The sequence below is a fragment of the Lissotriton helveticus genome, chromosome 2_2 (genome assembly GCF_964261635.1).
Source record: "Lissotriton helveticus chromosome 2_2, aLisHel1.1, whole genome shotgun sequence".
Classification (NCBI taxonomy): Eukaryota; Metazoa; Chordata; class Amphibia; order Caudata; family Salamandridae; genus Lissotriton; species Lissotriton helveticus.
In genome coordinates, this window is record NC_136060.1 from 127,076,186 (window position 1) to 127,100,009 (window position 23,824).

Here is a 23,824-nt window from a genome sequence, read left to right on the forward strand (position 1 = left end):
TAGGGGAAGACTATTGGAAAACTGAAAGCAGGTACTTTAATCAGGTGCACATTAGAATTAGAGACCACATTGCTTTAAGCGTAAGAGGCAAAGTTGACTCACTGCATCTTAATGTTAGAGGATGTAAAATTAATTGTTGCTAGCAATAAACACCCAGAGTCGCTTAAGGGCGAGTAATTAAGAGCAAGTGATCAAACCTTGTGGCAAGTACTGCTGTTGCCTCTGTAACCAGAGAAGCCACATACAACTTGAAGCTCAATATATTGCCAACAACCTTTTTTCCCTTTGAGTGCCAAATGAGGCTCGCATGGACAAACAAGCTAGACTTACTCTTTCACAGTGGTGCGGGATAGAATACTTTCAGACAACACAATTACCACTTGCAATAAATATTTTTTCCATAAGTCATTCTTTTTAGAAAAATGGGTGTTCCATTTTATTCAATATAGTCACATATACTTCAAAACGTCAGAGAGCATAAATATTCTGATTAATCATTAATGGAAAATCTGTATCAATCTACAAAATATCAGGTCATGCACTCATACTTGGCCGGTGTAAATTGTTAACTCCGCAGGAAAACGTAGAGTATGTGGTCAAATAGTTAGTCAGAGTCTGGTAAACTATGGGTTTTGGCAGAATATGTTCTTTATTCCCTCAGAATAACAAGCCACAGAAACATATGTACGGTCTGGAATTGTCCTGGTCAGGGGAAGGTAAACATGAAGTTTCCTTCCTGCCCTGTTCAACTTTGTAACGTCCAAAAAGACACATACAATTGTTTGTACAATGGTTTCCACAAGTGAAGGGGGAGAGAGCATTGCAGTTGGGACATAAAGGTAAGGGAATCAGCAAGTCTCAACCATTAAATGCTATGGCGCGCTCTGAAATCCTAGGTCACATAGAGGGAGCTTTTCCCCACTATAGGTTGACCACCTCATGCATGCAAGCACTACTCTAACACCACACGCAGTCAAGGGGTCCAATCATATGACATAGATTTATAACGGGAGAGTCAACAGTATCTCACTACTTGGATGCAGATGAAAAGTCCTACATTCTAGGACAACCGATTAGCTGCTATAAATAGAAATCTCATTGACTGGCGTGAAAACCTCTGTATTATTCAAGGGATAATCTCTGCACAGCCTCCCACAAAATACCCTCAGCCTGAAACAACCTTCCTCTCAGAAGAGCACTGAAATCTTGTCCTTTTAACTATTTACTTTATAGTCGTCTCTGCACAGTCCTCGCGAGATTCCTCTAGCCAGTGGGTGCTCTCGAATATAAGTGTGTATTATCATTAGTAGTATTAAATAATATTAATACGAAGTGGGTCAGAATAAAAAATATGGAGCAGGATGCCACACAACGCACATTGAACTTTCCACCATACAGTCCGCTACAAACCAGAAATGACTGCACAGGAAGTGGTGATCGCATAAATCAACTTAATAAACTTTAATGTTTATGTTAAAGGAAATCACAGAAACAATGCACCAAAACAAAAACTTAAAATACACCCAACCAAGGGGATCAGTCAATGTGGTCAACACAGCATAACCTACCAGTACAAGAAATAATTAAGTTTACCCCTTCAGAATCACATGAAAAAGTGAATAAAGGTCTACTAGACCGCCGCTTTTAGCATGGATTCAAAAGAATAAGTTACTTACCTTTGGTAACACTATTTCTGGTAGAGATTTTATCTAGCCACGGTTTACTCACTTTTTGAATATGCCACAAGCACCAGACAGGATACGAACCTTTTTAGTAGTCACTCTGCATGCCAGAAGGTGGCACTGTGCGGGTCAGCACTAACACTGTTCTGCTTAGGAAGTAATGTGAGGAGTATAAATAGGCAGCACTCATGAACACAGTCCCTTGCTTTCAAGAATTGCCCACATCCCCAGATGTAGAGCCCCAAGAGTAAAATCAGGAGAGCAGCGTGCAGAGTCCTAGATTTAGGATCTTATTAATGGATAGAGCCCAACCAAAGAACAGGAAGGACGGGTGGGTCGGTGAAGAATTTGCAGCTATATAGTCGCTCTACCAGGAAAAGCATTACAGAAGGTAATTTTATAAAGAATTCTACTCGTCGCAGATTCCTCACCTTTTGAATAGATAAAGCAATACCAATTTAAACGTGGGTCTGTGAATTGACTAAAACCAGAAAGTCCTGCAGGAGTCAGAGGGCAAAATGCAACTTTCAGCAAATCGGGCTGTCCAGACAAAAGTGCTTTGTGAAAGTATTGAGGGGCGCCAATGTAGCTGCTTGGCAAATGTCCAGGAAAGGGATCCCACAGGCTAAAGCAATGGTAGGAGCTCTCCACTAGCAGAACAAGCAGGTAGTCCTTCTGGAGTCTGATTTTTGGCCAATGCTTGGCAGATCTGAATGCCGAACATGATCCAGCGGAGAAGATTGACTCAGAATGCCTTGCTTTTTTTCCTCCACAAAAAATTATCATTCTCCCGGTGGTCTGTGGTATTCTACGTGGAAGCTCAGCGCTCTTGGGGTCCAAGCAATGGTAGTCTCTCCTCATCCTTAGAAGGGTGAACCAGGGGACAAAACTCAGACAGGGTGATGGTCTGATGGATGTGGGAAGGCATCTAAATTTTCTGCAAGAAGGATGCCCACAACCAGTTTGTCTGGGAGCAAGTGTAATATACAGTGGATTTACACAATGGGAAAGAAGCTCACCCACAGACAATGCTGAGGTGATGGCAACGAGGAAAACAGTCCTAACAGTTAGAAGCCGTAAAGGACAACTGTGAAGCGGCTAAAACAGAATACAGCTTCAAAGAGTCCTCACTGAAATCCAGGCCTGAGGCTGAAAGCTCAGGATCACAGCCTGAATGTCCTGAACTCTCTTTTCCAGGGCAAAGGCGTGAAACCAAACTGTGTCCAGAAAGGCTTCAATGGAGTGGAGCATCCGAGAAGGAGTCAGATGTGGCTTTCTCACATTCATAGCAAACACCAAAGATGGCTGGAGGTTTGCTGTAGTATGGAAGACGTTGAAACTGCTAGGTCCGTATGCCTTAAACAGTCAGTACTCGTGGTAGATTAAGACTGGCACCCATGACCTACGAAGGTGTGCCGTCACCACCGCCATCTTTTTTGTGTGCACTTGAGGGGCGCTGATGAGACCAAAGGCGAGCACATCAAACCTAAAATTCTTCAGGCTCACCACAAACGATAAGTAGCAGAAACTGGCCGGCAAGACTGGTATTGGGAAATAGGCACAGTGAAAACCCAATGCCACCATCCAGTCACAAGGGTCAAGGGCAGACAAGAACTGTGTCAAGGTGCTTCTACTACCTGAGGAAGGTGTTGAGGGAGCAGGCCTAGAATATGCCGAAGGCCGATGTCCTCCTTTGGCACCAGAGAGTAGTGGGAATAGCAACCACACTACTTCTGGCAGCAGCATACTCTCAACAGCCCCTTTTGCCAAAGAGCTTGGATTGCCTGATGCAAAATGGTCCTCAGCCAGTAGTGGAAAGTGCAAGGGAGAAGAAAGGAATGGTAAGGCATAACCCCTGTGACAATCTGTAAGACCCAACTGCCCAAATCTAAAGTCTGCCAACCCAGAAAAAACTGGTGGATTCAGCCTCTCAACAGGTGGCTGTGCTCCTGGAAGGGCACGCTAAAGAGATCTAGCAGGTGGGGCTTCAAATGGCGCAGTATTTTATTATTTTGTTTAATGTTTTATATAGCGCCAACATGACCCTTGCGGGTATCAGAGCGCTTTACAAGGAAAATAGTTGAATAAAAAAACACTATGTCAAAGTAATAACCTACAATACAGGTAGCCATTATGAGAGTTAGATACAATGATCATGAGAATTTAGTCATGAGAAGAGATCTAACTTCTTTTTTGAAAGAGGCAGTAGAGGGATTCAGTCTTGTTTCTGGAGGTAATGCATTCCAAATCCTTGGGGCAATTCCAGAGAAGGTGCGATCTGTTGCCGCATGAGAGCACCAGTTTCTGGGCCAGATACCTCGGGGGGGGGGGGGACTGAGGGGGGCAGCGGGTGTTGTGATGTAGGGCTTTGTGAATCATGCAGGCGATTTTTTGTTGCATTCTTGTTTCGAAAGGTAGCCAGTTGAGTGCTTTGAAATCGGGAGAAATGTGGCAATTTCTTTTGGAGCAGGTGATTAGCCTGGCCGCTGAGTTGAGTGATGCTCTTAGAGGGTCGTTGTAGATCTGGGGAGACCACAGAGAGTTGCACTGCCATATTCTAGTCCAGGGATTACTAGTGCTTGGACTGCCAGTTTGAAGTCATTTGCTGGAAGGAAGGGTTATAATTTTCTCAAGGTGTGCATCTGAAAGTTTGCTCCTTTTGCTGCGGCACGGATATGATTCTGTATGTTTAGATTTCTGTCCAGAGTTACTCCCAGCGATTTTGCGGAGTCAATGATTCAATAATAAGAGGTTGGCAGTTGAGCACTATTAATTGTTTAACCCATTCTTGTATGATGGATGGTTGGTTAGGTTGAGCGATTTGTAGGAATTCAGTTTTGAGGGTGTTTAGCTTGAGGTGGTTTTCAGTCAGCCAAGACTGAGTTTTTGGTAACATTAGATTGCGAGATTTGTTGTGCTCCAGAGATTTTCTCTTTAAATATAGTTGAGTGTCATTTGCGTACATGTAATAGTAGATATTTGATGAGCTGAGGATCTCAGTGAGCGGCTCCATGAATAGGTTGAACAGTATAGGTGAGAGGAAAGAGCCCTGCAGGGCTGAGGTGAACCAATTTAATACTGACCCTGATAAGCCCATTCTATATTTTAAAAGTTCTAGGAGATTATCATGTTTGGCGGTGTCAAAGGCCAAAGTTAAGTCAAGCAGGATTAGCAGGCAGGGTTTGTTATGATCTAGGATTTTTAGTGCGTCGTCTACTATGTGGGTCATAGCCGATTCAGTACTGTGGTCTGCATGGAAGCCAGATTGGTAATTATTGAGCAGGTTGAAAGGGACAATGTGGTTGTCCAACTGAATGAGTACACATTTTTCAAGGAGTTTAGCCTGAGTAGGGATGTTGGAAATTGGGCAGTAATTATTTAAGTCTGTGGGGTCCGCTGTAGGTTTTTTTCAGGATGGGGATACTTGCCCCGATTTAAGAATTTCAGGAATGATTCCTTGGAGTAGAGAGGCACTGATAATCTTTGTTCACAGTGGCAGCGGTATGAAGTCTTTTAGGTAATTTGCGGGAAGAGGGTCTGAGAAGTGGTTGGAGGGGTTCAAGGATGTGAGCACTTTTAGTATTACTTCTACACTAAGTTGTGAAGAAGGACCATGCAGCGTTATTTTTGAGGGAGCACTAGGATGTGCAAATGACTGAGGTTGCTGGAGGGGGAAAGGACGTGTCGTCCTGAGTGTCATTCGGAGCTACTAAGGCATTAAGTAGGTCCATCTTCAAGTATTTAGTCTTCTTCATGAAGGAGCCAAATTCTTCGCAGCTGGGAGGTGCACATTGTCCAGCTTTTTTGGGGGGGCAGGGGGGTGAGGGGTGTGAGATAAGACCATAGATTGAGTTTTGACTAGTTCAAATAGTTTTTGGGTCCATTCTTGACTTGGTCTAACTGATTTTTGAAAAAGTTTGCTTTTGAATGTCTAATCTTTATATAGTAGGAGGTTCTGGTGGCTCTAAGGAGTTTGAGGTGGTATGGGGATGGTAATGACCTCAAATGCTGTTCAACTTGTCTTAGGGCTTGTCTGTCCTCATTGAGTCTTCCGTCGTACCAGGGTTTAGAGTCTTTTGAGGAGAGCCTTTTCAGTTGTAACGGAGCAGTTGTGTCTAATATCGTGGTCATAGAGTTAAAGTAGTAGTTTGTTTAAGCTTGAACATCAGATCGATCTTCCGGGGGGAGCAGGAGGTTCACACTGGCGGATGTGGGTAGGTCTGTGATGGAGTTTTTTAGGTTCCTCTTCCATATTTTAGGTCTCGTAGATAGTGCTGAGCGTAGTTTAACTGATTCCATGATGAAGAAAGTGATGGAATGATGATCAGACCGATCACAGGGTAGGATTGTATTAAGCTGAATGACCTCTGGGTTGGCTATAACCAAATCAAGGATTTAGCCTTTGTCATGTGTGGGGCTATTGCAGATTTGGATACAGTCAAGGTCCAAGAGGAATGTTTTGAGGCTATTTACCGCCAGGTCGTTGGGGTAATTCCGATGGAGATGGAGATCTCGGAGGAATATTTGAGTATTTTGATGACCAGTATTTGTAGTCACGATATCCATGAATTGTTCGATGAAGGTGAGGTTGTCACCTGGCGGGTGGTAAAATGTGTGCAGTGAACAGATTGGTTTGTTATTACTTGTGATATCTAAACAGAGGTATTCACATGAAGATAGATCTAGTGAAAGTGAACGGTTCACTGAGAAACTGTTCGGGTGAATGCAGGCAATACCTCCTCCTGGTCTATCGGGGTCTGTCTAGTCTGGTAATGTCATGATTGGTGGGGGAACCAGTATGTCTAGGATAGGTGTGAATGATTCATTGAACCACGTTTCGGTCAAAATTAGGAGGTCAGGTTTGTGAATGAGTATAAGATCAGCTATGTCTGCTGCGCGTTTAGAAGCTGATCTACAGTTTAGTAAAATACATTTGAGACGTGGCTTGGTGGTGGTTGGAGGTTCCTGTGCCAGCGGTACATGCTTAAGATTCTCTAAGATTATACCTCTAGATTTGTGATTAGGGCTCTGTGTGTATTGGAGTGAATGGATTGGATTGAGGAGAGTTTATTCAGATTGTTCGAGTACTCTGTGTTCTGGCTGGGAAGGGGGAGCTCGTAAGAGCAGGGAGTGTATATGCTTGGACAATAGAGGATTGATCCTACGGACTGGTAGGGGTGTGGCATTGGGGTAAGGAACTGTTCTCCATCTTGGGGGCGGATGATTTGGGGATCGTAATTGCAACTGGTACGGGAATGGGGGCGGTTTACTGTGAAGGTTCCAATTCGCATCTTCAGCATGTCATCTGATTTCATTAAGTCTAGGGTCTGGTGTGGGAGCTGGGTTAATTGTTTGGTCTGGGGGTAGGGGAGGGATGAATGGGATGCGGGATGGAAGGTAACAGTGATCTGAGTCTGCGTAGTGAGATCTACCTGTGCGGTTATCCGGAGAGGGATGGGACTAAATGCAATACTAAAAATATCCCTTCCAGCAGACCAGAAATCAATCCTCTTGGGTATCCCATGTGATGTTAATGTTGCCAGACCCCAGTTGCTTTATAGCTCCCTGGGCTTGGTAGTGGCGAAGCGTGATATAGCAAGATACCCTGACATTGCACGAATGGAAATGTGGCATGGATCTGTACATGGTAGCGGAAAGGGTTACATACAGGAGTAGAGGGTGCCCCAAGAAATTTACTAGGATATGGAGTAATTGGATTAACCACTATGGTTAGGAGCAATAGTGACTCAAATCACTGCCGATGCGGCGCAGGACTAGGCGCGACTAAATGGGCACATGAGACTAAAGGAAGGAGCAAGGTTGGGAACGGGGTATCTCCAGAGTTAAAGGGAATTGTACATGATGTTACTCACCTGACCTGTATTAAGGACAAGTGAGAACACCGGAGCTGAGAAAACGCAACTAAGATAACTGACCTGAGTGTGACTTGTTGTTATTCTTGTGTGGTATATATGTTTCTTAAGCAACTGAAAGAAATACAAATATATTTTTCTTTAAATAATCCAAACACCAGAGAGTGACCTTGAGGGGCTCCGTCACAGATCTTAGTTTGCCACAGTTCATACAAGGCTTAACAACCTGTAGTTTTAGCAAGGCACATGTTCCCTTGCACAATGAAAAGAAGTTATGCAGAGGAAAAAGATAATCAACTCACGAATAAAAGTAAGGAGCTAGCTTTATATCTGCATAAGAAGGCACAGAAAGAAGGAAACCAAATAGCATGCTTGGCTGGCGCTTAAATGAGAATCCAGCAGTCACCTCAAGGGCGGAGTGGGTTCCATGCAGAGCCACCCAACATCTACCAAGTTCAGGCAACACTCATTACTACTATTTGGATAAGACACATTTTTCCTACTAAAAGCTCTGTCCCAGCCTATTCACAAAACATAAGGCTCTCATGCCCCTTGAAGAAGCGCTGAACAAAATTAAGATTCAGGTGGACCTACCCATGCAGCCTTAGCTTCCAGTTCTGCAACAAAAACGACCACACACAAACCATTCATTAGGTTTCAGGGCACTTGGATTGGCATTCATCAATAAAGGAACGTGTTGAAACATCATTCCACATGACATGGTCACTCCAGAAAGAGGAAATGTAAGTTGGGCACAGAGTCACTGCCGGGTCAGCAATGTTCTCAAATCAGAGTTAAAACGAAGCAAATTAACCGGCTAAGGCAACTAGCAGAAGCCAAGCACAGGATAGAAGTCAGTTTATCTTATATTAGATTATTCTTTTACATTTTTTCTTTACCTTATCTATTCACTAATAGAGACATTTGTTGAGATGTATTTATTTATATATATAAGTTTTATATAGAGCTAGCTAGACCTGTGGGTGTCAGAGTGCTTTACATGGTCGTGATAGAATACAGTAGTGCAGGCATACAATGAACATATGAGTCAGTAGTTCAATAGACAAATGGTACCCATCAAAGATGCTAGTAGAGTGACCAACACTAGAGAGAATTCAAGAGGATCTAAAAGTCAGAGAAGCCAAAAAAAAAGAGAACCGCCGCTTCAGACAGAGGGTCTAGGTTTGATAAAGAGATTCTTTACTAAGATCTGTAGAATGGGAGTTAAAGTACATGTTGAGGAGTCGGAGTTCAGGTTTCTCTTGAAGCAAGGAAATAAAGCGTTGCATCGAAAGTCACACGGTAGGGCGTTGCATATGCTTGGAGCATTTCCAGAAAAAGAGCGCAACTCTAACTTGGGTTAGAAGATATACTGAGAGAAGTATAGGGTGAGAAATAGGGTAGTGCATTGGATATGCAGATTTAGAAGGGATAAATATATTGATCCATAAGTACAGTGAAAGTATATAGTTGCATAAAGGAGGTAGGTATATGTAGATTAAAGCTATTGATAGAGTACAGGATGAGAAATAGGATAGTGCATTTTATATGCTTTTCAGGAGGAAAGTAACAAACACACAGATCCAAATATATGGAAGATACATAGATGCACAATGGAAGAAGTATATGTAGACCATAGATGCACCAGATAAACTCCGGTTTTTAAGTGTTACTGTACTTTAATTTGTTTGTTTTTTAACAATTATTCTACATGTTTATACAAAGCAATACACTAAGATAGGTACATATCTATTGTAAAAATAAATGACTATACAGAGGGATATGCTGTAAATTTCTGTTTGCATATGGTGCTTTTGTGTAGAAGAACCAATTTTTGAGTAGTTTTCTTTAGATAAGGTGGCTGTCCGTGTATCTGATGTTGGGGGGTAAAGAGTTCCATAGTTTGGCTGCTTGAACAGAGAAGGATGGGCCACTCATGGTTTTTCCTTTGTATCTTGGGAGTTTTAAGCGAGGTGCCATTTTAGAGCTGAGGTTCCTTTGTTGAAAGTGTTTGGTGATTTTATTCCTTATGCAGAGCGGTCCCATTCCATGTATTGCCTTGTGGGTGATACAAAGCAGCTGAAACGTGGATTTTTTGGCAACTGGTAACCAATGCAGGGCTTTCAAGGCATGTGAGATGTGGTCTTGTGGATTGATATGCAAGAGTAGTCTGGCAGCAGAGTTCTGAATCGGTTGTAGTCTTTTCATGGTCGTTCAAGGTGATCCGTGGTGGAGGCTATTGGCGTAATCGAGATTGGCCATAACAAGGGAGAAGGTAGCTTGAACCTTGTGTGGAAATCCCAAATGAGGGAAAATTTGTTGCAGCGTTTTTATTGTGACAAAGCTTGATCTTGCTAGTTTGTCCACTTGGGAAATTCATCGATAGCTCAGAGTAAATGGTCATTCCGGGGTTTCTTACTGACTTCAATACTTTAGGTGGTGATCCCAGTTCATCAGGTTAGGCAGCAAGCAGGTCATAATGTTTCCAATCGCCACACACGAGTATTTCCGTTTTGGTAGCATTCAATTTGAGGTGGCTCCAAGTTATCCACTGATCCACGGCCCTGAGACAACTGAAAATTGGGGAGTTTCCAATATCTTTGGAGCATTCCAGTTGAAGGAGTATTTGTGTGTCATCTGCATAGTTATAGCAGGTGAATTGAAAATGATTGATCAGTACCGGTAATGACTTCACGTAGATGTTGAAAAGCATGGGCGAGATGATAGAGCCTTGAGGGACACCTGCTTTTGTGGAGTATGGTTGGGATGAGAAAGCTGGGGTATGGATGATATTAGTTCTGTTTCAAAGGTAGGACGCGAACCAGTCTAGAGCAGTTCCCTCTCTGCTGGCTTCATCAGAGTCTTTGTTTCAGAATGTCATGGTCAACCGTGTCAAATGCAGATGAGAGGTCCAAGAGGAGAAGCGCAGCACCCCCGTTGCGTCTACTCTATTCTTCAGGTCATCCCAGATGGCAAGGAGGGCAGATTCTAGGAGCTATTGGAGAAATACAAGCTTAGTAGCGATATAGAGGGTACAATAACATGAAGAAAGAGACCAGTTCTACTCCGCAGTATACCACACGTACGCTATCGATATCCAGATTTCCAGTCATGCAGTTCAGGAAGCTGTTTAACTGGGATAGGCACAATCATTCTTTCTGACAATGCCCTTGAATGCATAAAGACTGATGAAAGATTTACTTCTGGGAGGGAGTAACAATGGAGGTTCAGCAGATACATCATCTAAGATGCAGCTGGTAGGGCAGAGTTTGCCAATGACATCACTGCCTATATCAAACACCACACAAGATAGCCCTAGGGAGATATTTTGGGACACCTTAAGATTATAACCAGGGGCCAGAAAATAGCAGGAGCTTCAAAAATAAAGTAAGGGCTAGCATACAAGCCACAATGGAGGCAAACGTATGAGCTTCAGAAAGCTGACACTAAAGCTATTTAGCAGATTTAAGAAAGGTGAACAATATACAAGGGCAGTTAAAAGTACTTCTGATCAATAAGTCAGAGAATCATTACTGATGTTAAAGGGGAGACTATGTATCAAACAGGTAATAAAGGACACGATCTCTAAGAATAATCTACAGACCCGATAAAATGTCGGAAGCATGTAGAAATTAGGTAAGGGCAAGGGAGACCTAATCCATAAGATGAAAAAAGCAGCATAAATGTTCTGAGCCTTTTCCCAACAGTTATACTCCCAAATAAAACTGAGGAACAAGGTGCGTCCTTTCAAGACAGAACTACATTCCCCATAATAGAGAACAAGAAGAGGAACTAGGAGCCCCGACGGAGGAAGAAATGCATAAGTCCATTAATGTCATCTCATCTTGACATACAAGGCTTATGGATCTAGTTTTTTTTTTTTAACCAAATATTGTATTGTGGCTTTCAAATACCAGTGTATAAAACAGTCCCTTGTGTAGCAAGGAAAAAGTATTGCAAATACCACACAATTCACTGAAAAGGGAGAGGTAGATGTTAAAAAGGTTTGACAACAGTCGCAAGTTATCAGATGAACTTGGCACATCATTTCAATGCTGTGCTTCTGTACAGGTTTCAACAAGCATTTACAATGCAATGGTCTCGGCATCATTAAAGGTAGAGCTATTGGCATTGCCTATGACATTTTTTCATTTTTTTTTTAAACATAAGCAATGCCAATAGCTCTACCTTTAATAATGCCGAGACCCTTGCATTGGGGGGTTGAGATGCACCCCCAGCGGGCTCCTCTGGCGTTGGGGGCTCCTGCCCCCCGTAGGTGGGGGCAGGGCAGTGGTGCCGAGTACAAGAGCAGTCGCAAAGGGTAGATGTTTAAGGCAGAGTGCGGAGTCTGCTCCGGAGGAGGGCAGGCATAGCTCCCAGCAGCACCGACAGGCAGGGCGAGGGCACGAAGGGGTTAATCACGAGATGCAGCAAACACTGCCAGCTTTCAGCATGAATGGGGTCAGGCGCTGGGAGTCTGTGGGGGGAGGAGGTATGCAGGGTGTGAGGGTGGGGTGAGACACAGGGAGAGATGAAGAAAGGGAGGCAGGGATGATGCAGAGTGACACTGCGAGGGTGGTGAAATGAGGGTGGGGTGAGGCAGAGGGTGTAAGGGTGGGGTGAAGCAGGGGGCAAGGTGATGCAGGGGTGAGAGGTACGATGGGAAGGAAGTGAGTGGATGGTGAGAGCGTGCAGGCGCGTGACAGGTGAGGCATACGACTGAGGGTGAGGTGAGGGAGGGGGCGACGCGAGGCTGGGAGGTGTGACAGGGTGGGTGACGGAGGAGTGGGAGATGTGAGGTCGGGGGGCTGCACACGGTGAGGATGTAAGGGTGGAGAAATGCAGGGAAGGAGTGTCGGTGGGCAGACGGTTCGTGGTGATGCAGGGTTAACACTGTGGGGGAGGGGGGCTGAGAGGAAGAGGGCGTGAGGAGGATGGGAAGAGACACCGCAGAGAGTAAACACAGTAGTTTAATGCAGGGGGTGGGGCTGTGATGGTGCGAGGGGTGGGGCTGTGAGGGTGAGAGGTGACCAAGGGGTGGGGCTGTGAGGGTGCGAGGGGTGGGACTGTGAGGGTGAGAGGTGAGAGAGGGGTGGGACTGTGAGGGTGCGAGGGGTGGGACTGTGACTGTGAGAGTGAGAGGTGACAGAGGGGTGGAAGTGATAGAGGGGTGAGGGTGCAAGATGGCAGAGGGGTGGGACGGTGAGAGGTGACAGGGGTGGGTGCAAGATGACAGAGGGGAGGGACAGTGAGGGTGCGAGGGGTGGGACTGTGAGGGTGAGAGGTGACAAAGGGGTGGGACAGTGAGGGTGCGAGGGGTAGGACTGTGAGGGTGCGCGGCAACGGATGGGAGGAACTGTGAGGGTGCGCAGAGACAGAGGGGTGGAAGTGATAGAGGGGTGAGAGTGCAAGATGGCAGAGGGACTGTGAGGGTGAGAGGTGACAGAGGGGTAGGACTGTGAGGGTGCGCGGCAACGGAGGGGAGGAACTGTGAGGGTGCGCAGAGACAGAGGGGTGGAAGTGATGGAGGGATGAGGGTGCAAGATGACAGAGGGGAGAGACTGTGCGGGTGAGGTGAGAGAGGGGGAGCCCACACTGCGAGGCCCAGGGTAGGCTGAGGCGAGATGTGCTGCAGGGACAGAGGCTGTGAGGGTGGACTGTGAGTCCGTGCAGGGGTTCGTGGTGAGGCGGAAGAGGGGGGATGTGGTGAGGCGGAAGAGGGGGGATATGCAGCGGTTGATAAAAGAGGTCGAACGAAGAGACCAGAAATAGTTTTTGGAGTAGATTTGGAGGGTGTACTCATTGTGCTGGAGTCTGGGGGGGGACGCAGAGGTGAAGGTATTGGAGAGAGTCTGGGGAGGGAGAGGTGATGGAGACAGGCTGGGGAGGGAGAGGCGATGTGGCACTCAGATGCAGTCATCGAGAAGGGACAGAGCGTGAGATTTTACAGGAGGTGTGATCTGCGCTGAGAGGGAGCTGTTCTGGGTGTGAGAATAAGCGGAGAATCGACCTAATAATGAAGTATTATTACCACAAAATGTGCCGCATCATCACGTTGCAAACTTTGCTTTTTCTGGCCAAATATTTTAGTCTACACTGCCGAATAATTTGATCCTCAATTGCTGCATAATTCCAGCTGTCGAGTATTTCAAATTATTTGGCGTGAAAGTGCAGCACCTGGTGGGAAGGCAGCCTAGCCCTTGTTGAAATAGGCATGTCAGGCTGGAACCATTGGATCGAAAAAAACACTCCAGAAGGACAAAGTTTTGTACATAAAGAATTGCGCAGCATGTTCCTTTGTTTTATCTAGCCCTGCTCTCAGCGTCATAAAATTCACATTGTAAAAATGGATGAAAGCTTTATTGCAAGACCTGGGGCCAGACCTGGTGACAGGTGGCGCATCAACTTGAGCCCCCGGACTCGGGCCCAACACCGGAGGTCTGAATTCACCGCCTGGACTGATCCACTACGTCTGCCTGTACAGTATGTAGCCTGTAGTGTATAGGGGGACCTCCGACATCGCTGCATACAAGTAGGGAGTCCATACCTGCTCCAGGATGACGGCACGTCTTCCATCGGCGAGGATACTCCTCCCCCCCCCCCCTTGTGCTGCGCTGCTTGGGCCACGAATACCAGTGTCATTTCTCCAACATCGAACCATTGCACATCAGTAAAAATAGAATGGCAAGCTTCAGTCGTGCCAGCCTGGGCCACACCGACACCCTCTTCCCTGTCTAGTGGCGGCCCAGTGGAGCTTCTGCTGAGATCAAGCTCGGGGCTCTCTCCACAATGACTCTGGTGGCTCCACCCTGGGCAGGGGTCTCGCTCGGAGACGGCTGAGTTCCTGTGGCCGTGCGAGGGGTGCCAGGGACTGCTAGACTACCATGCGGCGGCCCGAGGTAAATGATTGAGCCGCAGAGTGCCTGCCTGGCTGATCCCCGTGACTCGCAGCTGCCTCCTCAGACGCTGTGCGGGCCTCGGAGCTCGCGTAGCTTTGCACGCGCGGACCTGAACGGCGCTCACCTGCGCATTTAATTTTGCAGAAGCCAGACGGTGAGAGCGCTGGGCCTCTGAGGGGGGAGAGATGGTGCCAGCCTCGTAGCAGCTCTTGGGGGGCACCCCCCACACTCACAACTGCGGATCAGAGCCCAGCCAGAGGATGACGAGTGAGGAAAGCAGCGCGAAGCGGCTGGAGTGCGGCGCCGACAAGGGGGGGGTGGAGCACGTGGAGCGCTCTGCGCGTGCTGCCTTCAGGCTCACGGGCTCAGGCGCTGTTTGCAACGGCCGGGGTAGGCAGGAAAACGGCTCACCTTCACTGTGGTGCTGCCTTCAGGCTCGCGGGCGACTCGAGGAGGAGGCTCTCTGCACTTGAAGACTCGGCGGTGGACAGGCAACAATGGCGGCCAAAAGCTTCCGAAAATTTTCGGATTCGGGGGAGTGTTTGGCCGTCCCCAAAAGGGGCGGAGCTTAAAAGTGGAAAGAACAGCACCAACACGCCCCCGAATTCGACAGACGGAGCTTCATTCGAGGGACGCCTCTCTCCTCCAATGGCTGGCCTCCGTTTAGGAAGCCAGCCAATGGAGGAGAGACAAGGAGAGAGGCGGGTTTAAGCTGCCACACTAAGAAGCATTAGTTCTCCGGACTTCCGGCTGGCAAGCCAGCCTACGGTCCCTCGACCTAAAAATGGCCACCCCTTGAAAAGTCACCATTTGTGACGGCACACATCGGCAGATATGACTATTAGTAAACAGAAACCACTGATAAAAAGAAGAAAGTATTTCTCCAAGTTATAAAAATGAACAAACTGTTGGAGGCCTGAAAGGATTTGTACTAGAAGAGACTCCAGTCAGCAAGGGATCGAGTTGGGCATTCTGAAGGCAGAACTGCTTCAAGTCGGCAGCAGCTTGAGAAACCTTCACACGATTTAGGCTGGCCTCCAATCGCAGCTGATGCACCAACTTTTTCATGGTCCTAACGTTTGAAGCCCCCGACATTTTTGCGCTGGCGGAACGGGAATCTTCTGCAGCTAAAAGTTTGCAACCAAACTTTCTCCAATAACGTAAGTGGTCTTCTGTACTCCTTCCTGACAGGTAGGATAACTCAATCTATGGAAGAGTTGCATGTTGGGTTTATAACAAGACAAAAAAAATCATACACGATTTTCAGACTGCAGACTCATTTCACTTTTACATAAAGATATGAAAATCTATAGGACAGTTCTGGCAAATAGGTTGTCTATAGTTCTTCCAAACAATATTCATGAGGATCAACCTTCTTTTGAGTTTGGAAGACAAACTTACGAATATTTACTCACTATCAACAAGCATTTGCAATGCAATAGGTCACGCATTTACGCGGATTTGAGCTTTTGGCATTGCAAATATTATGCCTTTCATTTTTGTTTTAGTTTCTAAAACAAAGAACCTACAAAAAGACATTACGGACATTGATTCCCACTTGTCCAACTTCGAAGGCACAGAGGTTGCTCCCTGGTAGGAACAACACAGTTGAAAAGCGCATTGTCAACCTGGAGGAACAGTATGAAGAGTTGGCCCTCAAACAAGAGCCCTCAAAATAATTCCGGGAGTACCACTAGCATAAGAGGTCTTCCACGAGGCGCAGACGGCAACAATATTTCAGGATACATCCAGAAAGTATTACACCATGTCCAAAATAGTCCAGACGACACTCCACCATATCAGGACGGCACGCAAAGGACCATCACAAGGGGCAAACCCAATCAAGCTCTGCCGGACACTCACCAGAGATCACTTTTTCAAAGAAAAGGAGGAGATAAAGGTTGGCCGTCCACAACCTGGATCACAATTTAGGACCGCAGAGGAGGGTGGGCGCACACTGCATCACATCCCAGAACTCAGTTTGCCCCGATGCATCATAGTAAATGCAGTGCATGATAACACTTCGGTGACAGCCTTTAGTTTTTCACCATTGTTGGTTCAGCCAGTACTGTGCATCTCTAGACACGTTACAGGATAGTGCATTCATTTGAGCAGTATCACAGAGCACTTACAAATGCTGAACGTCTCTTTCCAATAGGGCCAATCACTTCGTCCCATTTCCACCTGGGAAGGTAAAAGGCATCAGGTAAGGTCGAACAAGGCAGTCCGTCAAATCTTAGGTCTCTCTGAGGCTGATGAGGAGTCACTTGGGAGGCCCGACTCGCTCCGCAGCACCCCAAGCCCCTTGCAAAGAAGTGGAACGTGCAAAACTTGAGGCCTTCAGAGAGGTTGAGACACTCCGGGAGTTGGCTTCTCTAGGGCGTGATGTAGTTGATGAGCCCTGTTTCCCACAAAGCAGGCTTACTGCTGGGCTCGAAAAATTGTACTCTCCCATTCGCTGTGGCGAGTCAATTTTTCAGGACGAGCCAGTTTTCAGGCCTAATTAACCAGGCTAGAGAGAGTGAGCTCTGTGCTAATTGCTCTAGGAGACAGCAGGGTGAAATGTTTGAGAACATGACTGCAAATGTGGGAAAGCAAAGGTGCGGATTGGCTGATTGCAACACGACAGACTGCTGAGGCTTAGTTGCAATCAGCCAATCAGATGGCAGGTAATCGGAGCTCTTACCTTCAGGGATACAAGTGCTAGGCATGTTTACACGCTTCTGGGAGGCGTGGCCACGAAGCTGATGGGAATGGACGCGTGAGCAGGGAGCACAGCGCCAACCCCGTAATTAATCCTGCCCAGGGGCACTGAACGAAGCCCCCGAATTCCCAGGAGGACACAGAGGGGGCCTAGAGACACCGGCCTGTCAAAGTGAGCCTGCAGCACGACAGACCGGGAGTTCACGCAACGGCAGACGAGTCGAGGAGCAGGCCCACAATGGCGGTATAAGGGACCTAGCTCCGGCGGGCTAAGGGGGCGGGGCGGCCAACAAGACCTAACACAGACTATTGGGGATGCAGGACAGCCCTCTCTCAGGCTTGGAGTGAGCGTTGCCGAGGGAGATTGGGGACAACGGAACTCGATTCGCCTGGAGTGCCGATAACCTCAAAGGCTGAAAGGTGTTAAAATGGTGGCAGGAGCGGCCGGCGAACATCTCCTTGCGGAGGCGAGCTGAGGCCGCGGGAGGTGCTGGTGGGCAGCACTGCAGTTGCGCTACTTGGGAAGCCGGCTGGGGGCCTCCAGGGACAGATTGAGCTGTGGCGCGGCCAGGAGAGTGGAGCGCGTAGCATCTGGTGCCCCCCTCTCTCCCTTTCTTGCTGAGAGCAGCATTGGCAACATCGCGGTGACCCGGGCAGACCAGCGGGCGTGGCTGGGAGAAGATTGGGCACCCCGGTGAGCTGTGAGCGGCGCGGAAGGCGTCAAGGGTGATTTTGGCAGCCTAACAGCACTGTGTAGGCCCTGGAGAAAGAGAGGACAATGGGCCTCGAGTGAACAGACTGGAACTGCGGGCTGATAATTGCAGCAGAGCTGGCAGAGGAACTGGGTTGAAGAGGCACCCTGCAGGAGGTGAATTGGACAGACCTAGACCAGGCCCAGGGGTCAATTGAAGAGGCAGCAAGTGGTGGAACCTGGGGAGACTGCGCTGGAGCCCTGGGATTGTGTGTACCATGACGGTGCTGGAGGTCAGTGGGGGGAAGGGGAGAGCAGCAGCAGTGTGAGATCTCAGAGGTGCGATACATGAGAGGAGCCAGCCCTTTGGAGGAAACTGCAAGACGCTCGGACAGTAAGTGCCTGAGGCTTTCCATGGGGAGGAGGAGCGCTTGAAGAAAGTACTGCCGTAGCAGAGCCTCCATTGCCTGAATGGTACGGACAACTGTGAGGAGCTGTGGGCGCCTGTACAAGGGTCCCCCTGCCCTCCCTTTCCTGGGGATCTGACAGCGGAAGCTACTGAGCAGGGAGGATTAGCAATAGGAGGGTACATAGCAAGTCGGCGTACCCTTGCAAGGGGGACAAGCGAACTAGTGACTGACAGAGGCCGCAAATAGAACCGCCAGCAGATGGCATCGGCAGGAGATAAGCAGAGAGGGACCACAGGAGAGGGCACAGGCTGGCACGAATAGCAGGCAGAATATCCCGGCAGCCGACCTGGATGCACTGCTCCGCCAAAGGGTTGGCATGGGTGGACATTGCGTTGGAGGGCTGGCCTGCTGCCTCTGACCCCAGAGGTGAGGTGCCCGCGGACACCTGTGACGCGAGGGACTCAGTGGCTGACATCAGCTGGCCCAGAGTGGGGCCCATTATTAGAGATGAGCCACTTACGCACAGCTGGGGAGTGGTTAGATCCGAAGGCTGAGACAGTGGAAGCAGCGTGACGGGAGCGACCTTGGAAGATGACCCTACTGGGGGTGTGATTCTGCACGACGGTGCAGAAGCGGTGAGAAGCAGGCTTGTCTGTGCCAGAGGAGTGGTCGCAAGTTGGAACCCTGCGACTAATAAGAGGCCATCCGGAGGCTCTACGGAGTTGGCGACCCATGGGAGTATGGGTAAGCCGCGAGGGAAGGAAGCAGGGGCCCTGGCGGAGCAGGAAGAGGAGGCGGCATCTGGAGAAGTGCATCAAGGTCCGCAAATGCGTCAGGAGGGGATGCTTCAGCAACAGATCAACTAAATTCTAAAGGCCATAACGGACACTAAGGAGGCCCGTCAGCTGGACATTGCGCATGTGACACAGGGACTGGGGCTGCTTCGGGCGGACCACGCCAAATTGGCTGATAGGGTGAAACAAACAGATGGCCATAGAAGTCCTGGAGCCAGCTCAGAAGTCGATGGCAGCACAGATGGCAGATTTTCAAAATAGGCTGCAGACACTGGAGAGGCGGGCAGAGGATGCCGAAGGGAGAAATCGAAGGAACAACATCCGGGTGGTAGGGCTGCACGAAGGGGTGGACGGAACCCACATGGTGGACTATTTGGAGGAAAGGCTGAAAGAGACTGTTGCGCCGTAGGGACTGTCACCCTTCTTCACACTGGAGAGGGCCCACAGAGTGTCAGCCAGGCACTTGGCCCCTGGGAGACCACCGAGGACGGTGGTGGCCAGGCTTCTTCATTACAAAGATAGGGCTCTCCTATTGAACAAGGCACGGATGACGGGCCCATACACAGTGGACAATAGCAAGGTGACATTTCCGACATTATACGCCTGAGGTTCAGCGCAGCAAAATGTCGTTTGTGGCAGTCAAGAGGGCTCTTTAGGATGAGGGTATTCAATAATCTCTGATGTTCCCGGCGCGCTTGAAGATTGTAGTGGATGGCAAGATGTCCTTCCATGACAGCCCAGAGGAGGCTTGGGACTGGCTGGAGATGTATAAAGCGGGTATTAGAGAAGCAGGGAGCGGCATGGGTGAAGGAGCGGAGGGACTTCGCCCGCGCAGACTGAGATGTAATCGGCGACGGCAACCAGCGGCCAGAAGCCGACAGACACAAGCGGAAAAGGAAAGGTCGGCTGCCCTGCAAGCTGTTACGGCTATTTCCCCAAGCGGAGGGGGGCATTTCTCTGGCGAGAACTGACACGGACTGGGGGGTCCTTGGAAAAAGACGGTGGTCGATCGGATGCTGGCAGTACGAAACTCCCACATGTAAAAGCTAGGACGGCAGACAAAATCGTAGATGGATGATGTAGACTTTGGCTGGACAATGGAAGGGCTTTGGACGGGGGAGGGGACCAAGGAGGGAGCTAGATGAGTGACAAGCTGGCTAGGCTGGGATTAACGTGGATCGGGGTAACATCGGGGGCTGTGGAATATGTGTGAAAAAGGCCTCGCTGAGGAGAGGTCCCGGAAGGGGCTGGTGCGACTTTACGGGGGTTGGACGCAGGTTGGAGGCCTATTGGTGTCCGATTCCCTGAAGCTGAGGGCTTCCCCTTCCATAAGTTTGGGTGGGCGTATCTCCTTGAGAGCATAAAGGGAGCTGTTGAGCGGTAGTTTGGATGGGTTCTAACATTGTAGGGCCTGTTCTGGGGGAGGGAATTGGGGAGGAGTTGGAGAGGGGTTTGGGGGAGTTAGACAACTTATTCTGCATTTGCCAGTGGTGCTCTGGTGTGGGTTAGAGCAGGTGTTCCTTTTCAGCCTATGCGGCAGACGATTAATCCAGAGGGACGGTCCTGGGGAGGCTAAATGGAGTGGATGTGGCTCTGTGCAGTGTGTACTTGACTGGGGCGACAATAATGGGGGGATTTTAACTCCATAGCAGATGTGGATAAAGACAGATCCCACCCTCCGCTTTTAGGTGCACCAGCCCATAGGATCTCCAAAGCGAGGAGAGCGTGGCAAACTAATTGGGGACTTGTAGATACTTGGCGTGTCCAGCATTTGGAAGAGAGGGGTTACTCTTATTATTCTGCCCTCCATGAGCGGTTAGACGCAATATTATGTACTATCACAACAAAAAATACCTGGGGGTCAAATGAAGTAAGTCAGACAGAATGGATCACAACACCAATACTATGCAAATAACACCCGTGAGAACATTGTGCATGTTAATGAATGCAGGCCAGATCAAGGCTCAAGAGCATATGGAGAAAATGGTTCCCATCAGAAGCCACACTGTACCGCCCTCTTTCTCATCATTTGGGTTCTCCTTACCCAGGAGACAAAAACGGCCGGTCTGATGTTACCGTGACCGATAAAAGTGACAAGTGGGTAGTATGTATTGTACAAGAATTAAAGTGGCTCCTGAAAAAAAGCAGTGTTTGGTGATGGGAGTGAAAAGTGAAAGGTTATCATAAAATTAGGTGAATCGGGTAGAAAAACGAAATTTATTAGTATCTCCCAATCCCTAAGGTTAAAAAGCAAGTGCAAGTGCGGGTTTGAAATAATAACCGTACTTGATGGTGGTCAACATGTTTCTGCATTAAATAGAACAAAGTTTCTAATGCATTCGTCAGGACCTTGTTAGACAACACTACTGCTTAGAATAAATAATGAAAAAATATCACCTGAAAGTCCCAGGTGTGTACTCAACCGTATACTGTTATCGCATTGTATCACACGGTATTGGATCCAGACCGAAAGACAAACAAACAAGAAACAAAAAACAGAAAACAAAAGGACATGAATAAATCATATTCCCGTAGTTTTTCTACAATAGAAACCACAGTGTGATGGAGACACATTCACAACTACTCGGACAAAAAGTTCCAATGTGCACTCACCCATAGATGATGGTTGAGAGGCTTCACCCCACCTGGCTGCAGCTCAGGTTTGAGGAGCACCGCTCTAAAAATAATTATTGAGTTACTTTTGGAGTTGATTCAACATAGAGTTAAAAGGAAAAGTTTACACGGAGGTAAAAGATGGCATAGTTTCTCCATCAAAAATTACGTTGGTTTAATGTAGATACCCCGCCTGTACTATACCCCGGCGGTCAGACTAATGGCTGAAATGGGATTGTAACGCAGGTATAATTCCGCTAATTTTATTCAAAACCTATGCGCATGTAGTCAAACTTAGATGGAAAAGTTCGAATTTAGCAGCAACACAGGAAACGAGGCTGCTATTAAGAGCTGGCGCTGCTTCCCTTGCGCGTATTGTTATCAGGCTAGCTGTGTGTATGCTAGCGAGCGAGCGCTATGCAGCCAGCTTACCTTTCCGTCGGTGTCTCCGGGCAGTCGTCTGTACTGTCTGGGGGGGCACCGGCGATCGTAAAGGGGAGATGTTTGTATGCTCGTATTTTGCCAAACAGTGTCACGTGATCAGGGACGGTCACGTGATGCAAAGCATGCTGGGACATGTAGTTCCAGCCGATCTTTCGGAGTAACTTTCTGTCGATAAGGTAGATTAATCTTTAGACAGTGTTTACACAAGGCAAGAAGGTATATTATGTTTCAATGCAAATTATTGCTAAGACAAATGATTAAAGATACGTCTTTGGAAAGAAACCATTGTAGTATCTGTAGCGGCAATTAAGAGTGTTTTTTTTTTTTTAAATGGGTTTTTTTTTTTTAAAAATCTGGAGGAAACTCGAGCCTGTATGATGCTGCTAAGTCCCTAAACAGGGATACATGAATTTATGGTGTTAGTCATTTTCAAGAAGGTTATGTAAAAAAAGGATAATTAGAGGGACATCCAGGGTATTGGCTCGTTCAGACCCTCCTTATCACTGTTCAGTCGATAGACCCATTTTTGTTCAATTTTGAACAAGAAACGACTGATGTCAGTGCAAAAATCAGGAATATGTGGTTGTTCCAGGACTGTCCAACAGAAGTCATCAGGGCCATGCCCTTTCTCCAAGAAGTGTGCAGTAAGGCGAGTGGCCTGCTTTCGGCAACGCACTGTACTTTTATGCTCTTGTATCCGTGTCCTTATCTTCCTAGTCGTCATGCCAACGTATCGTAGTGGGCACGGGCATGTTATCTGGTAGATTAGGTTACTGCTGTTGCAGTTTGTAAATCTATTTTGTGTCCATGGGCGGTTGGTCCCTATATCAACCACGGTGGATTTACAAGTTTGGGGACAGACCGTACACGCCCCACATGGGTGGTGTCCGACAACAGGAGGTAGGTCCCACAGGGTGCCAACTTGTCTTGGTTCCTTGTTCCGTGGGCGTGTGTGGATTAGCTGGTCCTTTAGATTTTGTCCTCTTTTGAAGGCAAAGATTGGTAAAGCTATGTCATCACCTCCGGTTTTCAAGATCGACCAGTGTTTCTTTATGATCCTTTGTACTTGGTTTGATCGACTATTGAATGTATTGACAAAGGCAATGCGGTTGGTCTTTTCTTTGGGAGGGTGTATCTCCAATAGGGACTCCCTGTTATTGTTAGACGCCCTCTTCTTAGACTGACGAATAATCTTCTTTGGATAGTTTTTTTCACTCAGTTGGACTTCCAGATTTTTCGAGTGGGTCTTGAAAGCCTCTTTACTAGAGCAGTTTCTTTGAACCCTGAGGAACTGGCCGAATGGCAAATTGTCCCTCAGGGCCCGTGGATGACAGCTATCGTATCGCAATAGTGCGTTTCTAGCCATCGGCTTACGATAGAGCTCTGATTCGATGCCAGTTGGAGTTGCATGTAACCTCAGGTCGAGGAAGGCCAAAGATGTCCTGCTATATTCAATGGTGAATTTGAGGTAGGCGTTCTTACTATTCAACCATCCGTGAAATGACACGAGATCTTCTTCCGTGCCCCGCCACACCACCAGGATATCGTCAATATAACGTTTCCATACATGTAGTGATGGTAAGTAGGGATTGGCGGGTGTCAGGACTACTTGCTGTTCAAAGTTATGGACGTAAAGATTCGCCAGGCTCGGCGCGAAAACACTGCCCATGCTGGTCCCGGATATTTGCAGGTAAGTGATGTCCTCGAAGCGAAAG

General features: G+C 47.7%; 1 protein-coding gene and 1 pseudogene across 2 annotated transcripts in view; both read right to left on the reverse strand.

Moving 5' to 3' along the window:
* Positions 1 to 23,824, reverse strand: part of FIP1L1 (factor interacting with PAPOLA and CPSF1) — a 576,361-nt gene that overhangs the window by 418,936 nt on the left and 133,601 nt on the right. The window lies entirely within an intron of this gene.
* Positions 15,246 to 15,579, reverse strand: LOC144821759 (guanine nucleotide-binding protein G(I)/G(S)/G(O) subunit gamma-5 pseudogene; annotated as a pseudogene).